This window comes from Myotis myotis, unplaced genomic scaffold (genome assembly GCF_014108235.1).
Source record: "Myotis myotis isolate mMyoMyo1 unplaced genomic scaffold, mMyoMyo1.p scaffold_m19_p_21, whole genome shotgun sequence".
Taxonomy (NCBI): Eukaryota; Metazoa; Chordata; class Mammalia; order Chiroptera; family Vespertilionidae; genus Myotis; species Myotis myotis.
Window position 1 is genome coordinate 5151493 of NW_023416326.1, and position 14188 is coordinate 5165680.

General features: G+C 49.4%; 1 protein-coding gene across 2 annotated transcripts in view; it reads left to right on the top strand.

Moving 5' to 3' along the window:
* CHRM3 (cholinergic receptor muscarinic 3) overlaps positions 1-14188 on the top strand; it is a 101000-nt gene that overhangs the window by 58079 nt on the left and 28733 nt on the right. For both annotated transcript variants that reach the window (XM_036355200.1, XM_036355201.1), the window contains exon 2: positions 11996-12118. The gene's annotated coding sequence lies outside the window, so the exon portion shown is untranslated. The remainder of the gene's footprint in view (positions 1-11995; positions 12119-14188) is intronic.

A 14188-nucleotide genomic window follows, 5' to 3' on the forward strand; every position in this document is an offset into this window, starting at 1 on the left:
AGGAAAAGAAGCATAGCACTGATTATAAAACCGGCGTAATGTGAGTTTGCCATCCCCACTTCACTGGCTGGGGTCCCTATGACTGGTCCCCGTGGGCCCTGCAGAGGAAGGAAAAGTCAGGCCGTTCCCACTGTCACATTCTGGGGGGCTGTTTGCTGAGCTCCCCAGTGCAGTTCAAGGACGTTGCCTGTGTCTGTCTCCTGTCCTGCCCAGTAACCCTGCTCAGCACTGTGCCTGCTGCCACGGACACGTGTTACATGGAGACAACGTCCCCCTGCTTTCACTATCCTTTGACAGATGAGCCTATTGAAAAATCATGGAAAGGTTTTCAATATTTTAGTCCAAATGAGTCCCTGTCAAACGGGGGAATTTCATTCCTTTGGAATCAAATCAAACCGAGAATAAAACCAACACATAATCAACGAGGCCGGATCCTGGCTAGAGGTGCAGAAGCGGCTGTCGCGTTTCTCTCTCTGGCGGCGTGATTTGATCAGCACCTCTTGAGGACTGAATTTGTCTCGATTGCTTCTCTCTGCTTTTGTCCTGGAGCATTTGCCACCCAGAGAAAACTGCCTCCCTAAGAAGGAGGCTGAGGAGTCGGCGTTATTCTATAGTTTGCACAACCGGAATACACCGGAGAAGCAGTGACACTGAAATCGTGTCGCACCTGAGACCACACAGATGCGTGGGTGGGCCGGGACCCGTGCTGGTCACGCCTTCAGCAATCAGAACACGCTCTGAACAAATGCATCAGTGACAACCTGGTCCCAGCTTCCCTGCCTCCCGCCGTGAGGTCTGAGCCAGAGGGCGAGAGGAGCTAAACAGTGGGGATGTCAGGAGATTCTCAATCAAAATGACAGCAGCTCCCCGAGCCCCACTCTGCCCAGTGCCAGACGTACCTCTCCTGCTCTTCATGCATCCACACCTTTCATCTTCCTAGAAGTTGTTTATTGAGGCATAGTGTCCCTCGAGGAACTGGTGGCTTATGGGAAATCACCTGCCCCAAACCATCAGGCTAGCCTGTGCTAGGACCAGGATTTGAACTCTGCAGTCTGCACTGAACTCTGCCGCCACCACCACCCCACCTTTTTTTTTTTTTTTTTGGTGCCCTGATCAGGAATCAAACAGAGAGTTCTGGTGCATAGGATGATGCTCTACTCACTGAGCCACACCGACCAGGGCCAGGGCTGGGCAAACTTTTTGACTCGAGGGCCACAATGGGTTCTTAAACTGGACCGGAGGACCGGAACAAAAGCATGGATGGAGTGTTTGTGTGAACTAATATAAATTCAAAGTAAACATCATTACATAAAAGGGTACGGTCTTTTTTTTTCCAGTAGTTTTATTCATTTCAAACGGGCCAGATCCAGCCCGCGGGCCGTAGTTTGCCCACGGCTGGACCAGGGCAAACCCTGCCCTTTTCGTCTCTACTCGATGAATCTCCTTGAGGATAAATAGGTTATTAGCATCCGCTAAAAAAAAAAGGTGTAGTTAAAAGCATCACCAGCCCTAACCGGTTTGGCTCAGTGGATAGAGCGTTGGCCTGCAGACTCAAGGGTCCCAGGTTCGATTCCGGTCAAGGGCATGTACCTTGGTTGTAGGGAGTGTGCAGGAGGCAGCTGATTGATGTTTCTCTCTCATCAATGTTTCTAACGCTCTATCCCTCTCCCTTCCTCTCTGTAAAAAAATCAATAAAATATGTTTTTAAAAATAAAAAATAAATAAAAGCATAACCAGTCACCGATAATATATATAACAAGATAGATAATAACAATATTAGAGTTTGTTAACTCCATCTCCACGTTAACCCTGCCCTAGCCACATCGCCCCCCACCCCCACCCCCCACCCTCTGCCTTGGTTGCGTATGCCCGGGGCACCGGTGTGTCCACAGTTCACGCTGTGGGATTAAAGGATTTCTTTGGGGGTGTCTTATCAGATGTTGAACCTAGCGGCTGTCAGATTAACACAGAAGGCTACAGATTTTGCTTTATCTTATGGATTGGAGACTGCATCTTAGTTTTCGTTTCTGAAATCTTTCCAGGATGAATTGCGGATCTTAGTTCCATAGCAGACGATGCCAATAAAATTGATATTGGCAGCGTTGAGTTGTTGACGTTTTGTTTCCTCCAAACATAATACAGCGTCGTGAAGTCACTTGTGAAATCGCCTGTGAAAATGGCTGCGACTTAAACTGTTCCGTTGGGTAATCACAGAAATCAACGCTCTGCTTTTAACTTGGGTTCCCATGGAAGTCCACTCTCGCTGGAAATGGTGCGGATACACTTACATAACATTTCTATTTGTATAGATCTTCTGCTACTGCAGAGTATTTTAAAATAGCTCATTGTTGTTGGTTCTTTTCTGGGATGTTTTCCCCTAAAGCTAACTTCTGGGCAATCCTATATAAGAAAAAGCTAATATGCTAATTGTCCCCTCGGGAGTTTGACCGACTGGGAGTTTGACCACTCGCTGTGATGTGTGCTGACCACCCAAGGGCGGCACGGAACGAAGGCAGCCCCCGGCTGGCAGCGTGGGGAAGTAAGGCTCCGATCGGCCCTGATCGCCAGCCAGGCCTTGGGACCCTACCTGTGCACAAATTTCGTGCACCGGGCCTCTAGTGAAGGATATATTTGACTTCATATCTACGTTTTCGACGTACAACATGCCTCCTCCACTAAATCGCCCTGAAGGACATACTGAAAATGGTGCGCCTGAATCTACTCACGATCGCTTGTCTCCCACGCATATTTGTGTTAGTATGTTACTGAGCGGAATTTTTAGCCACATCTTCATGACAAAAGGCCTGTTGCACTTTGTTGTCCTTTGTCACCGTGGCAATGGGTCGACCCACTGTGTGAGGAGCTCTTTGCACACCAGGAGTTTTCCACAGACATTCTGGGCAAGTCGTGGAACTTAAACCCAACCACTGACTCCAAGGTGAGTCGTGGAAAGTGAGGCAATGTTACTGTGGGGATCGCCGCTACAGACCACGTCAAGAAAGGACAACCCAGAACTGACCGCAGGGCCAGGTGTTCACACATTTCAAGCGCCGTTGACCCAAGTCCCCCACGCACAGCTCAGGGCCGGGGCTCTGCCCAGTGGCGGGGCCTTGCCCAGGTCTCCTCTGCTCCGCACCCTGAAGACATGACTGATCCCCTCTCGCATAGGGTGTCGCGGCTTCTGCGGCTGAGCCCTGGCACCGCGGGTGACCTGGGCGATGTGTCCAGGCAGAGCTGGCTGTGTGCCCAACACGATGCTGCTTCCTGCTGCTGGGGTTTGTGTGACGTGATAGCTCACTCAGAAAACCCTTCCCTAGCCCTAACCGGTTTGGCTCAGCGGATAGAGCGTCGGCCTGCGGACTCGAGGGTCCCAGGTTCAATTCCGGTCTCTCATCGATGTTTCTAGCTCTCTGTCCCTCTCCCCTCCTCTCTGTAAAAAATCAATAAAATTTTTTTTTTTTAAAAGAAAACCCTTCCCAAGATACCCCAACGAGGAGAGGGTCTTGGGGATCATATGCATCTATCAACAAGTGAATCTAAGAATCTAGTGAATAAATAATCTGATGAACAGAATGAACTGGTGATTATAATAGAATCAGGGACATAGAAAGGGAATGGACTGACTATTCCTGGGGGGGAATGGGGTGTGGGAGATGCGGGAAGAGACTGGACAAAAATTGTGCACCTATGGATGAGGACAGTGGGTGGGGAGTGAGGGCGGAGGGTGGGGCGGGAACTGGGAGGAGGGGAGTTATGGGGGGGAAAAAAGAGGAACAAATGTAATAATCTGAACAATAAAGATTTAATTAAAAAAAAAAAAAGAAAGAAAGAAAACCCTTTCCAAGATACCCCAACGAGGAGAGGGTCTTGGGGATCGATGACAGATCCTCTTCGAGTGTCTCTGAGTCACAGCTCCAGGAGCCAGCAGGCGCCGTGAACGGGCCTCGCAGAACACGCGTGAACGTTGTGTTACTTTCTCGTGGTCAAACTGGTGAAGCAATTACTCATAGCTGTATCTTCTCTCGTGTGCCTGTTGCAAGAATTAAGAGGAACACTTTATTTTTTTAATATATTTTTATTGATTTCAGAGAGGAAGGGAGAGGGAGCGAGAGAGATAGACACATCAATGATGAGAACCATCACTGATCGGCTGCCTCCCGCACGCCCCCTCCTGGGCATCGAGCCCGCAACCCGGGCATGTGCCCTGACCGGGAATCGAACCTGGGACCCTTCAGCCCATCCACACACAGAGCACAGGACAGAAGACCTGCTCCGTGAGGCCTATGCTGTGTCCTTACACGAGCTGGGATCCTAGGGCAGCCCCGGCCAGAGGCCGGCGAGGAGGAAACACTCCACAGGCTCCTCCCCGGGGGCTGGAAAGGGAGGAAACGGAAGGAAGGTTTTGACAGTCTGTCTGCTTGAGGGGGAAGTGCCCACTTTCATTACCAGGTTCAGGTCCTTAGCGCATTGGGAGTGTTCAGTGCCAAGCCGTGACCTGACTTCGCGGGATTATGGGCTGGATTAAGGGGCTTTTCTGTTCCAGGGAAATTTACAGGAAGTTCCCTACTTTACCCAAGTGGAACTCTCTTGAATTTTAATGACACATCTCCTTTCTTTGTTCTCTTAAAACTGAATTCAAAGCATTTCCTTCTCGATGCTTCCATACCAGGTTCAATATTCCAGGGGACTCTAGCCTCCGAGTTTTTTTTATTTTTTTCTTTATTGATGAAGGTATTAATTACATATGTGTCCTTATCCCCCCATTGTCCCCCACCCCCCCACTCATGCCCTCACCCCCCTGGTGTCTGTGTCCATTGGTTAGGCTTATATGCATACATACAAGTCCTTTGGTTCATCTCTAGCCTCCTATTTTTTTTTTCTTTATTGATTAAGGTATTACAAATGTGTCCTTATTCTCCCATTGTCCCCCAACCCCCTCAGTCCTGCCCTCACCCTCACCCCCTGTTGTCTGCGTCCATCGCTTAGGCCTATATGCATGCATACAAGTCCTTTGGTTGGTCTCTCCCTCTTACCCCCACCCTCCCCTGCCTTCCCTCTGAGGTTTGAGCAGCTGATCGATGCTTCTCTGGCTCTGGACCTGTTCTTGTTCATCGGTTTATGTTGTTCATTATATTCCACAAATGAGGGCCTCCTATTTTTTAAAGGGAATCCGCTCTAACCCCCGGGAGCTGCGACCCACGGGCGGAAGGGTTCCCCACCTCAGGCAGTGAGGCGGCCTCCAGGCTGTGAGTCGGAAGCCACAGTAAAACCTCGTTCATCAGGAACTGCCTTCTCCGTGAGCCTCAAATGTGTAGGACAGTTTCCTTTCCTTTTTCTTTTTATTCCTGATTTCCAGGCCCAAACCAGAAAGCTTTCAGGGTCTCCTGGGAGTCAATTTATTCTCAATTTACAGACAGTTCTAAGAAGCTCGGTGATCTGGGTCTCTAGCTTGCACCTGATCGAAAAATGAGTAGCCTGCCCAGCCAGTGTGGCTCAGTGGTTGAGCGTCGACCCATGAACCAGGAGGTCACGGTTCCATTCCCGGTCAGGGCACAGGCCCGGGTTTCAGGCTCGATCCCCAGCGTGGGGCGTGCAGGAGGCAGCTGATCATTGACTCTCTCTCATGGATGTTTCTCTCTCTCCCTCTCCCTTCCTCTCTGAAATCAATCAAAATATTTTTTTTTAAAAAAAAAAGAAAGAAAAATGAGCAGCCAGAGCCGTGTCTAGTTGAGGTGGAGGATTGCAGCAGGAGCTTGCTAGCGAGGAGAAGGTGGTGGGGGAGGAGGCACCAGAATTTGATTTGAAAACCATCAAGGAGCTCCCGGTCAGAGGGAGCGTTCCGAGGTGCCGTCCAGAGGCGCCATCAGCAAGGGCTGCTGCTCCCGGCCAGCGGGGGAAGTTCGGGGCACGTTTTATCAGGCTCCTCTCCTATTTGTGATTAAAGTTGTGTTCGTTATAAGAGGAAGCTGTCGTTGTCCGGAAAAACCCCACTTGATCTAGAAGATCTAGTTGCAGTTCAAGGGCTCACCCGCTGCCGCCTCTCCCGTTTTGGGCTGCGTTTTTTGCATTGTGTTTCCGCCCTTTCCCTGCAGAGGTACGTTTTCCAGATGGTTCGTGTTTTTGTTTGTGAGGAAACCCTGAGATGTCGGTTATCATTTGCGTTTTTAGGCATTAGACGCATGACTTGCACCAGAGGAACAAGAGATGAGCCAGAGCAAGAGAATTCCTGCGTCCGGGGATTTTAACTCCAAGATTTTAGGCGCCTGCAGTGGCCGCACCCCCTCTGGGCAAGGATCTCTGCTCCCAGGAATGACTGACTGGCAGTAGCATCTTCACCGGGTCACCCCGACTTTCCTGCGCGGCCTCTGTCTCCCCTCCGTCCAGTCCCTTCCCCGGTGATCGGCAGGGGAGGGGCGGGTGGCTCCCTGGGGAGCGAGCTTGCCATTCCTGGTGAAGCTGCCCAGATGGCCATGCGTGTAATGTCTGGCCTTCCTCTGCCTCCTTTCCTATTAATACTAATAACTAGCTAATTGCAATGTTATCAGTTGCAAGTCCCGTGGGCACCCTGAGAGTTTAGGAGAAAGTAAAAGCTCATGCCCTAAAGGGGCAGGGGCGGGGACCCCGAGAATTCCCACGCGGGTTCCCTTTGTCTTGAGGGATTTTTTTAAAAAATATATATTTTACTGATTTTTTTAGAGACAGGAAGGGAGAGGAATAGAGAGTGAGAAACATCGATGAGAGAGAGAGAGAAACATCGATCAGCTGCCTCCTGCACACTCCCCACTGGGGATGTGCCCACAACCAAGGTACATGCCCTTGACCGGAATCGAACCTGGGACCTTTCAGTCCGCAGGCCGACACTCTATCCACTGAGCCACACCGGTTAGGGCAGCATTGAGGGATTGTATCTCTCTGTGTGGGAGAGCCTCTTAGGAGAGGGTTTCAGCAGAATATGCACCAGCCCCCACTATGTGCATTTGCCCCTTTAGAATGATAATCACGGGGCCCTTTGGGGTGGAAAGGTGAGAAAGGAGGCTCACCTTGACACTGAATTGGGAGCATCCCCCCTTGCCCCGGAGTCTGCCCTCTTCTCTCTCGGGAGGGAAGGAGGAGGAGTCTGCACAGCAGCTGTGTGGGGGTTGGACGCTGAGTGAGTTTCCACAGACGTGGCTTTCGCGCTAATTCCACAGAGCAGACCAGCCCAGACGTGTGCTGGGCGTGGGACTGGGCCTCACGGAAGGTGACGTGGAACGGGGGTTTCGGTCCAAAGGGTTTTCAGTGGAGTCTGGTGGGGGTGGGGGGTGTACCCTCTGACTCCCTGTACCCCTTCTGTATGCACACGCAGTTTCCACAACAGAAGACAGGTTAGTTCCTCTCTGGGCTTGGCAGGCCCTGGACAGGCGAGGGCGTTAAGATGGTCTTATCTAGCCCGGCCGGCGTGGCTCAGTGGTTGAGCATCAACCTATGAACCAGGAGGTCACGGTTCGATTCCGGTCAAGGGCACATGCCTGAGTTGCAGGCTCGGTCCCCAGTAGGGGGCGTGCAGGAGGCAGCTGATCAATGATTCTCTCTCATCATTGATGTTTCTCTCTCTCTCCCTCTCCCTTCCTCTCTGAAATCAATAAAAATATATGTATTTTTTTTAAAAGACAGCCTTGCCCTAGCTGGTTTGGCTCAGTGGATAGATCATCGGACTTCGGACTGAAGGGTCCCAGGTTCGATTCTGGTCAAGGGCACATGCCGGGGTTGCAGGCTCAATCCCCAGTGGGGGGCGTGCAGGAGGCAGCCGATCCATGATCCTCTCTCATCATTGATGTTTCTATGTCTCTCTCTCTTCCTCTCCCTTCCTCTCTGAAATCAATCAAAATATATTAAAAAAAATAAAAAACAGTCTTGTCCAGTGAGCCCGGAATGGCCCTTTGTTGGGAATAAGTGTGACCCTGTGAAGGGGCTACCAGGGAGAGGAATTCTAAAACCCTGCAAGGTCTTTTCCGCCGTTCCCACGCTCTACAGATCAGAATATTCCAGAAAACAAATCCTAGGCCCATTTGGAACCATAGACTTAGAATAGTCTGGACATGAAAGGGACCGAGATATCATTTCACCCCCTTGTTTTAACGATGAGGAGACGGGCCAGGCAGAGTGTTCCGGAAGGTGCTGGGCGCTGCGTGCTGCTGCCCTGGCCTCTCCAGGGGAAATGCTGGCCTTTCCCCAGGGCGGTCAGCAAACTCCGCCCCCCTCCCAGAGCCCGGGCCCTGCTCCTCTCCCCGAGGCCCTCCCCGCCCTCGGGTGCAATGCAGGCCTTTGCTGTGGCCCCTGGACCAGCCCGCTGGCATGTCCTCGTCACCATGGCAACAGTCCTGTTCGGGGTCAGGTCAGGTTAATGCTTTATTATTTTCTAGTTATGGCCATTGTGATGCTAATTGTTTATGGCAACAGACAGTAGGAACCTATGCAGACTTCATTTGGACAGTCTGTGACACTGGACAGAAGTAAACTGAAAAGCATTTCAGGTCAAAAGACCCGGAGTTGAATCTACTGATGTGCTTGGTTTCAGATCGGGCCTAAAAACTGACATCTCCCTTTTCACAAAAGGTGGCTTTGCAGGGGAAGAGCCTCCTTTCTGACTTTTATCTATTTTTACTTGATAGAAGAATGATTGAGCCATGGTAGAAAGGTGACCAGGCGGTCAGTATACTCAGCATCATTTATCTGATCATACTGGGAGGGGAAATCAAACGGGCAATGAAATAAACTTAATAAAAACGAATGGGTATTTTTAAACAAAAACCAGTGCTAGAAATGGGCGCGGTAAACAAGAAGAACTGGTGTGTATACATACCTGAAATTCTGAGAGCTATCCTCAAATGTGGGGTTACCGGCCCGGCCGGCACGGCTCAGTGGTTGAGCATTGACCCATGCACCGAAAGGTTGCAGGTTCGATTCCCGGTCACGGCACATGCCCAGGTGGTGGGTTTGGTCCCCGGTTGGGGTGTGTACTGGAGGCAGTTAATCCATGTTTCTCTCTCTCTCTCTCTCTCTCTCTCTCTCTCTCTCTCTCTCTCTTTCCCTCTCTCTCTCTCTCCCTCTAACCTTCTCTTCTCTCTAAAATCAATACAATAAAATAAAAACATTAAAGCATATGGGGGTGCAAATTACAAGTAGAGTTCATAGGGGATATATATATTAAACAGTGTGGCAAAAATAGAAAGTGTGGACAGGAAGAATGTTTACCTGCTAGTCAAAATTTATTTTTCATTTCGTTTCACCGCTTTCCCAATCAGCTTTTGTATGTTTTTCTTTCTGATTTCATGGCTCAGGAAATGTCTGCTGCAGACAACACGAAAGTGAGGCTGGTGTGATTTTTTTTATATAAAATGGATATTGGTTATACAAGCCTAAGATAAACTGAAGTTGCATCGCTAATTAAATATCGGGGTCTTCATTTAACGGCATAAAATGTGGGTCCTCGGGAACGTAAGCGTCGCGGACGGGAGACTTCAATCCAGTTCTGGGTCCTCCATTTCTCTGCCAAGGAAAAGTGGGAGGAGCCAGAGGACCATCTCATCTCCTTTCTATTTCTCTAAAAGTACAGGTCCCTCCAATAAAAACAACTCCTTTGAAGGGTTAAAGGGGCCTTTTGGGTTATGAAATTCCCCTTTTATTGCAGCCAACATTCATTATTACGAACCTTCTAGAATCGAAACTATGAACAGATCAGTTCTGGTGAGTATTTGAAATCAGTCGCTGTGATTATATATTGCGTAATATATAATGAGTGACGTTCATGTAGAAAATAAATGATAATCATAACATGGCCCTAGCCGGTTTGGCTCAGTGGATAGAGCATCGGCCTGCGGACTGAGGGGTCCCGGGTTCGATTCCGGTCAAGGGCACATGCCCAGGTTTCCGGCTTGATCCCGAGTGTGGGGCATGCAGGAGGCGGCTGATCAATGATTTTCTCTCATCATTGATGTTTCCCTCTCTCTCTCTCTCTCTCCCTCTCCCTTCCTCTCTGAAATCAATAAAAATATTTTTTAAATCATAATATGGACTATTATAATGCCAAGTGATTTATGTGAATATTACTGACCTAGTCAGCAGGTAGGATGGTTGAGTAAGCACTGTGTCCCAGAGGCAGTGATTCTCAACCTTCTGGCCCTTTAAATACAGTTCCTCATGCTGTGACCCGACCATAACATTATTTTTGTTGCTACTTCATGACTGTCATGTTGCTACTGTGATGAATCGTCATGTAAATATCTGATATGCAGGATGGTCTTAGGCGACCCCTGTGAAAGGGCCGTTCGACCGCCAAAGGGGTCGCGACCCACAGGTTGGGAACCGCTGCCAAAGGGGCCGTCACATTTTGCATCAGTTTTGTTGCTATCGCTCTTCTCTTTCTGGATCGCTCACTGACCTCATCCCTGTTTCTTCTCCGCATTCATAATCACGTGCTTGGGATCCACCTGCTTCTTTCAGGGCAACACTCAACTTTCTTTTGCTCAAATTCTTGTCCGTTAGGGGGGTCTCCTTTCCACTTAAAAATTGAAAAACAAGGAAACCACACGTGTAATAACATGACCTCGTTTTTAAAGTGCTCGTTTGATTTTAGGGCGCTGTGGGTTGGGACTCACAGGAACTCTGTGTTGAAAGCTGTCCCACGTGCTGGGGAAGGCCAGCTGCCTGCAGCATCTTCAGATCTTGCAGCTTTTCTTTCAACCAGGTGTCCTCGCTCTCGACTCTGCGAGCCTTAGCCTGTGGATCCGAACAGGCCCCGCGGCCAGCAGAGGGGGGGGGGGGGGGGGGCCTGGACAGGACCCGTGTTTACATGTTCTCTGGCTTTGTGGCCCTCTGGTAATCTCAGCTTAATCGGGTAATGCCTGTGACATGGAAAACTTATTACTTTGTGAGAAATGGTCATAAAGTGAAAGAGATAATTTTAGCAAAAGGTAAATAATGTGTTTAACTTGTGGTGTGAGGATATACACAGGAAAGAGGTGACTTCCTAGGAACACGTGATTCAGAAGAAACCTCGATGCCTGGATAAACATTTCAGTAGTCATGATGTTAGGGATTCAAGGATGTTTGCCTCGGACGAGGGGTCCGCTGTCCTGGGGGGTGAGGGGAAGGGCCGAGGGGAGACTGAAGGGTCCCGGGTTCCGTCCACAGAGGCAGGGAGAGGGAGAGAGAGAGAGAGAGAGAGAGAAACATCAATGATGAGAGAGAATGTATTGGCTTCCTCTTGCATTCCTCATACCGGGGATCGAGCCCACAGCCCAGACATGTGCCCTTGACCGGAATCGAACCCGGGACCCTTCATTCCGCAGGCTAACGCTCTCTCCACTGAGCCAAACCAGCTAGGGCATCACTGTGGTTTTATTTGAGACAAAATAATGGGAGATCTCCCCATCAATATGGAAATGAGGGCATTTACTCTACTGCCTGGATATTATAGAGCAAGAATCAGAACCCTTTTTCTATAAAAGGCCAGACAGTAATCGTTTAGGCTCTCCACACCTACCGTCTCTATCATAATTACTCAAAAAGCAGCCATAGGCAGCCCATAGGCAAACGGCGGTGGCTGTGTCCCAATAAAACTTTATTTACAAAAGAGGAGCGTGCTCACTTGTTTCAGGCACGAAGAAGTCTGAGAAAGGTGGCGTTGACCTTCTGTTAAATGCTCGATGCTGCCATTTTCACCTCCACTCTTACTATTAACTGTTACTGTGGAAAGCACTTATTTGAGAAACTCCAATACGTGTCTTTCATCAGCCAGCTTGGTAAGAGGTACGGGACTGTGTGCCAAAGATTCTACCCAGGTTGGGGGAGGGGGAGGTGTTTTTGTTTGTTTTTTGTTTGTTTTCAAACCTTCACCAAAACAATTCTGCTGTGAAAAAGGTTTAAAAACACATGATCTTTTGTAATATGAATAGGGAAATGTCCTGGGTCCCCTTGACAGAAAACTCCATTCAACCTGAACTTGTGCTTTTAGAACTTCCGAAGCCTCGCCCAGAGCCGCCGTTTCTGCTCTTCCTGGCTGGCTGGACGATGCGGCGACGCCTTCCCGTGCTTGATCACAGCTCCACGCTCGGCTCCTGCTGCAGGGAAGCCCAAGGTATGGCGCAGATCAATCGGGGTAAGCGCAGCGTATTGGGCCGGGCGTTATATAGTCAGTGGGAAATGGAGAAATGCACTGTGACAGGGAAGAGTGTGGCGAACCCGCTGGTGGTGCAAGGATGCTGCAGGTGAGCTCATAGGAAGGGGGGTTTCTAGGGAGGCGTGATTTGGGGGGAGGAGGAAGTGCCCTGTGCGGCATCTCAGTGCTCAGAGGCTTGGAACCTGCCTGGATATTTGTGGACCTGCCGTCCTGTCATGGTCATATATGTTGTAAGAAGAGAAATTTGATTTATTTTGCCTGACCGTGCTTTCTTTTGTGCATGTATGTTGTGTGTGTATTTCTCCATTCATCTTCTCTGTTGAAAGAGGCATCAAATGATGATTTGGCCGCTGTGGGCATTTCTCCTGTTACTTCCATAGCAGCATAGCAGAGGCTAAAACCACAGGCTTTGGAGCCAAGCTGCCGGGGTTTCAATCCAGGCTCCACCTGCTACCAGTGTAGTGCCTCAGTTTTGTCATCTGTAAAATGGGGATAATATTAGTTCCTCCTTTATAAAGATTTTATGAATTAATGAGTTAAAGTCCTTAAGTTAATATTTATTTTTTCCTTTATATTTTTATCATGAACGAGAATAACACACATACATAAAAAGTAGGAATGTATAGCTCAAGAAAAGCAAGACCCACATAACGACCTGGAATAGAGCCAGGCCCCCTCCCAGCTGCTCCTCTGCCAATCCCTCCCACTTTATTTAAAGCATAGCGGGCATTTTATAAGTGTATCTTAAATAAAATTTTAAAACACCAGTTATTAAACGGGGTAATAATACAAAGGAGTGCTCGAATAGTCTCCTTTCCCCCAGCGTTGCTACTCCGAACACGATGCCTCTCTCCACATCCCCCTCCCCCGGCAGGCAGCAAGCCCTCCACGCAGTAATAGGAAGGGGAGGGAGGAGGAAGAGGAAAGGGGAAAGGATATGCTAAGTGAGGCCCAGGCCTGGGGGCGGGCTGCACAGAGAAGCTATGACTGACTAAAAAATACATACATGTATTTATATATATACACTTGCACTGACCATATATATATGGACACACACACACATATATATATGTTTATGTGTATATATATATATACACATATACATATATTGCTTAAAAATGCAAGAGCTGGATGTTTAATTAGATCAGTAGTTATGAAAAAGAAAACTAACATTATTCCATAAAACTTCCTTCTGAAAACTGTGCGATTTGGGGTGGGATAGTTAGAATCAGCTGGATCGCAACGAAGACTTCAGGCAGATAAACCATTAGCCATATCACCTTTAAGTCAGTGAACATGCAGCCCCACCTTCAGACACCGTTTTCGCTTAAGTAAACGAGGGGGTGGATGGGGCACAAGGTCTGGGAGCACAGACTCTCGGTTCTCGGAGCGGGGCTCCGGCTGTTCTCACACAGACGCGGGGCAGACAAGCACCGGCGAACGGGCACACACCGGCCGCGTTCCAGAGGGTTCCGTGTGCGACGTCATGTTGGCGGAGGCTCGCATTTCTGGGCACCCATAGAGCATGCCTTTGGCCAGTTTCCCTTCTTAAGGGGAACACAAGAAACGCAGAGTTGGGTTTGCATGTCGGCCATCCATTCTCAGCAGAATCAAGGAGCACCTGGAGCAAGGTCACATCCTTAAACTCAAACTTACAAGAACCTCGCAAGCCGCCCGGCCGGGTGGTTCGGTGGTTAGAGCGCCATCCTGTGCCCCAAGGGGTTGCGGGTTCCATTTCTGGTCAGGGACGTACCTAGATTGTGGGTTCAATCCCTAATAGGGGTGCCTACAGGAGGCAACCACCAGATGTCTGTCTCTCTCTCTCTCTCTCTCTCTCTCTCTCTCTCTCTCTGTCTCTCTCTCCCCCCCCCCCTTTCCTACCTCGGTAAAAATCAATAAATATATACCTGCCGAAACCGGTTTGGTTCAATGGATGGAGCGTCCCCTGCGGACTGAAGGGTCCCAGGTTCGATTCCGGTCAAGGGCATGTGCCTGGGTTGCGGGCACATCCCCAGTAGGAGGTGTGCA